Source organism: Mustelus asterias, chromosome 20 (assembly GCF_964213995.1).
Source record: "Mustelus asterias chromosome 20, sMusAst1.hap1.1, whole genome shotgun sequence".
NCBI lineage: Eukaryota > Metazoa > Chordata > Chondrichthyes > Carcharhiniformes > Triakidae > Mustelus > Mustelus asterias.
In genome coordinates, this window is record NC_135820.1 from 52,089,388 (window position 1) to 52,094,852 (window position 5,465).

Consider the following 5,465-nt stretch of genomic DNA (forward strand, 5'->3'; position numbering starts at 1 on the left):
TTCTGTACTGTAGGGTTTCTATGATTTCTATGAATTAATGATCACAGGACAGGAAGAGGTTGACAAGGCATCAACGAGCCAACATCCCCAGGAGGGAAGGGGGAGAGAATTTTCGAAATAGTTTTTCAAAAAGGATTGTAAGGAATTCCAAAATCAATGTGTTCATTGATATCTGTTTATGAACTTCATGGTTATAACCGTACCCCGAATGTATATGGCCCAAGAATGCAGATTGGGAATCTGTTAAAGTGCCCACAAAACAATCAGTTCTTTGAGGCACACTTGAGACGGAATAAGTTCTCATTATTAGTGAGTCAATTTAACAAAGTGCTTCCCGACATCAAAGACACCCTAGAAATAAAGTCTTGTAAGAGTTTAATGGATGTTGTAAAGTCAACAGTAAAGCCTGTACTTTAACAGCAGCTAAAAGATTTAAATTGTTTGCGGATTTATCACTAAAAGCCATAAAATCAGATTTACCTTCATGGACGGGGTGACATAGGTTTATCAATGTTTTGAAATTAAAATCAATGGAAACATGATCTATGTCAGCTGCTCTAAAAGCCAGGATGTGTTCAATTACTTTTTTAATTATTCAAAGTGAAATCTAAATGACATTAGCATCTTGTGGGCTATTTGGAACAGTCGGGGTTATTTTAATCTGGTTTCGGGGTTTAAAACTATCAAAGATACAATTTTTAAAAACTGGAGTTTGTTATACTGCTTGCGTGTGCAACCCCCAAGGAGAGGCAGGCTGTCTACTAACATAAGCTAATTACTCAATTAGAATACATTTTCTGCATAATTTAATGGCGCATCTAATGACTTTCCTGAAACTCACCATTGAAAGCAAAGTAAGAAAACAAAAACAGCTGAAGGGGTTCATCGCAACCCCTGGAAATACTTACAGCTGCTCTCTCCCTTAGGATAAGTGGTGTGCACAGTATTTTTCTGAGGGTTTCCACACCTTGGCAAGCTTTCTGAATCACATGGGGTTGGATAGCACCTTGGCTGCCTTAGGTTGCACTTTGAACAAGCTGACAATATGATCAATAGCAGTAAAAGTAACAGCTGCAGTATAGCCTGCTGTTTCTAATCTGCAGATGTACTACAGGGAGGGGAGTAGCAGAGGGTGCAGCTCACAGGCAACTCTGCCCAAAACAGATACTTTTTCCCCCTTAAAGTCATAAAGCCAGTGCTCATAGAACATAGAAAAAATACTGCACAAACAGGCCCTTCGGCCCACAAGTTGCGTCGGTCATGTCCCTACCTACCTAGGCTTATATATAGGCTTACCTATAACCCTCAATCCTATTAAGTCCCATGTACTCATCCAGAAGTCTCTTAAAAGACCCTATCGAGTTTGCCTCCACCACCACTGACGGCAGCCAATTCCACTCGCCCACCACCCTCTGAGTGAAAAACTTACCCCTGACATCTTCTCCGTACCTACGCCCCAGCACCTTAAACCTGTGTCCTCTTGTAGCAGCCATTTCAGCCCTGGGAAAAAGCCAGTGCTCAGAGTGGACCAGGAAAACCCAAATCCTTTCATTGCTTGCTCCAAAAACCAAATTCAAAATTCAATTGAACTCAATTCAAGGTCTTAGAATCCCATCAGTACAGAAGAAGGCCATTCGGCCCATCGAATCTGTACCTACCACAATTGACCACACCCTGGCCCTATCCTCACAACCTCACACATTTACCCCGCTAGGGTCAATTTAGCATGGCCAATCAACCTAACCTGCACATCTTTGGACTGTGGGAGGAAACCAGAGCACCCGGAGGAAACCCATGCAGACATGGGGTGAAAGTACAAACTCCGCACAGACAGTGACCCGAGCCGGGAATCGAACCCAGGTCCCCGGTGCTGTGAGGCAGCAGCGCTAATCACTATGCCACTGTGCCGCCCCTCGAGAGAGACAAACAAGATCCAAGCTGACAAGATGAGGCATTGCAACCCATCTTGGGCTTGATCTTAGCCTAAAAGGTACATAGGCAGAGGCTACATTCTCTTGACATGTCAGAATGGCTGTACTTCAGGAGGCTGAGGTTGTTGTGCCAATTGCTGCCATATCTGCAGTCTCCTGGAAGAAGGCCTGCTGCCTTGGCTCTGAAAGACACCAGCACTCTCAATTATTTTATGCCTGTGCCCTTCCTGTGTCTGCTGGGACCTGGTGAGGGTCTCCCAGTTGATGGCCACAGATGCAACAGACAGGATGTTTCCCAAGGCTGGCAATGGTGTGAATTTCATCTGCAATGATGCCAGTTAGAATGAGAGTTGTTCTTTGGCTGGCTTCCCACATGCCACTGACTGCACACGTGGTTATTCACACGCCCCCAGATCAATCAGGAATATTTGTTTGTGAACCTCACCAGAAGGACTTCCACTTCATCAATGAGCATCTGGTATGTAGCTAAAAAAAGATATTTCTGCAAATGGGCACCAGATTCCCGGGCACCTGCCACAATGCTTCTGTCTTAATGTCTTTGAAAGTGAAAGCAGACATTAGCTTGGAGACAAGGGATAGTTACTTCAAATTTGGTTTATGAAGCCCATCAGTAATCTGATCACTGAAACCCAACAGTGCTAAAATGAATGCCATACAATGGCATCTGACATGTGGTCAAACAAACCATGGACATATTCAAGGTGCACTTCAAATGCCTAGGTAGATCCACAGGCAAACTTCAGTATGTAGCAGCCCAGGTGTCCTGAAGAGTTGTGGTGAGTACATTGTGCAGGATCAATGTTTGAGTCTACAGGAGGAACAAGATGTAGAGGAACATTGTTTGCGGATGATTCCAAGGAAGAGGGAGGATACCAGGGCAACAGAGAACCAAATTCTCTTGCTGCTGCTGTCGAGGACGATAGGTACGTCCTTATGCTCTTATTAATGCGAACCTCACTTAGGTTGCACCTGCGTCAGAACCACATGAAATGGCCACTTTTCCTGCATCCCTGGCAGGTTGTCCAATATATTCAACAGAGGCAAGGAAACTGATCTGTCTTGTCAATGGGAGACAGTGATTTGAAGCTCAGTTTATTTTCTGTTGGAGAATTAGAGATGACAAAAAAACTTTTTTATTTTTATCATTGGGGTTTTTTAAAACATCTTTGGAAATCCTAAAAATATACAATGGTGGTAACAGGATCAGTTTGCTTGATCTTTCGCTGACAATTTACAAACTTTCAACTGTTAACAAAACTCCACAAAATAAGTGCACCAGGCACACATCCAGAGTCACTTTGAAGTCTCCTTTCTAAATCATACAATATATTGAAAGCTTTTATTTAATACTGGTGCATCAGTCTATCATAATAAAAGCTAAGTATCATTAGTTGCCAGGTTTACTGTGGATATAAATTTATTTAAGGGTGATAGTTTTGTGCAATGCATTTACTACCATTGGCACTGTTTACTTTGTACTTACATTACCATTCCTTTCAAAGATCTAAACTATCATTTTCTTTCATCACGTAACACTGACAGATTTAATACAATGAAAGGCCATTAAGATTTATCATTTCAGCTGGCATGGAAATGATATCTGGCTGTGTGCTTTTACAGCACTACTTGTACCAATTACCTCTCCTAACAAACAACCACTATTTCAGCACTTGAATAGCTATTTTATGCCATTGTCTCATTCTCAGTCCTGTTACTCATTGGGATAATTTTACATAAGTTCACGTTTTACACAGTACAAGTTTTGCTTCATGCAAAACATCAAAATTGTATCATAGAATCCCTGCAGTGCAGAAGGAGGCCATTCGGCCCATCGAGTCTGCACTGACCACATTCCCACTAGGCCCTATCCCCTTAACCCCATGCATTTGCCCTACTAGTCCCACTGACACCATGGGGCAATTTAGCATGGCCAATCAACCTAGCCCACACATCTTTGGAATGTGGGAGGAAACTGGAGCACCCAGAGGAAACCCACGCAGACACGGGGAGAATGTGCAAATTCCACACAGACAGTGACCCAAGCCGGGAATCGAACTTGGGTCCTCAGCGCTGTGAGGCATCTGTGCTAACCACTGTGCCACCGATATGTATGCATTGATTAACAATTGTCTATATTCTTGAAATACTCCCAGTTACAGATACGTTGGATAGTAATTTTTTAGAATACGGCCCTGCAGTTCTCTGTTTCACTGGATTACATTATAAAGTTGCTTCCTATGGAATGATGAAGGGGGGAGTGCTTGTTTGAAGATCTTAGCATCCATTTTAAGAATCTTTCCTCATCCAGTTGAGGTAATATATTGGTCAGATGCATGACTGGCGGAATTGGGAGAAACCTAGTGGAGCGATCCCTTCCAGGGAGTCAGACAAGACCAGAGATCCTATTCCAAATAGAGCTCCCTGGTGGTCAAGTGGTTGAGATTCGGCGCTCTCACCGCTGTGGCCCGGGTTCGATTCCCGGTCAGGGAACATGACCCTTTACGGGTGGTACGGTGGCACTGTGGTTGGCACAGCTGCCTCACAGCACCAGGGACCTGGGCTCGATTCCCGGTTTGGGTCACTGTCTGTGTGGTGTTTGCACATTCTCCCCATGTCTACGTGGGTTTCCTCCGGGTGCTCCGGTTTCCTCCCACAGTCCAAAGATGTGCGGGTTAGGTGCATTGGCCATGCTAAATTGACCCTTAGTGTCAGGGGGACTAGCTAGGGTAAATGCATTGGGTTATGGGGATAGGGCCTGGATGGAATCGTGGTTGGTGCAGACTCAATGGGCTGAATGGCCTCCTTCTGCGCTGTTAGGATTCTATGATTCTAAAATACAGGAAAGATGTTGAGAGATCACTGCAAAAGCAAAGAGATGAGGTAATAAAATGGTCATAGATTTTGTACCATGTATTTAATTTGTAACTAGTCCAAGCTTTCTTTTGACAGATACTTTTAATTATTATGTGTCCCAGCAAACAGCGGAAGCTTCAGCAGCCATATCAAGTGCAAAGTGGGGTGATCGGTTAAACTGGTAGATTCAGTATGATGTAAGGACAATTCTGAATGTTATGTCGAACAAAAGACTTTTTCAGTTCTCTGCCCAAAGTACAACAACTTCCACCAAGATCGAGGAGTAGGTCCAGAATCCACTCCAGCCGGAATGGGGATTAAACCCTGTGCTGTTGGCACTAAACTGATCCACACCAGCCATTCCGCCAAGCGGGTCCTAAGGAGTGCGAGTTGCGATGACAACATACACTTTTACTTGCATATTATAGTTCCTCTGACAGGGCTATAGAACTCCACACGTAGTCACTTCACAAGACAAATGTTGCATCAGGAGGAATTTGAAATTCTGCATTCTGAATTGATCTTTAACCTAAAGGATGTAGTTCAGTCTCAAGATGTTAGTTACTAATAATGTCCGCTAGGAATTGGACCTAGGCACACGACTCTACACTGTCTTTAGTACAGACAGTGGTGTTGCTAGTATGGTATGTAGATTACACT

General features: G+C 43.6%; 1 non-coding gene across 1 annotated transcript; it reads left to right on the forward strand.

Moving 5' to 3' along the window:
* Positions 1–4,370: 4,370 nt before the first annotated feature.
* Positions 4,371–4,442, forward strand: trnae-cuc (transfer RNA glutamic acid (anticodon CUC)). Its single transcript has one exon. It is a non-coding gene; the product is annotated as a tRNA-Glu (tRNA).
* The last annotated feature ends 1,023 nt before the right edge of the window (positions 4,443–5,465 follow it).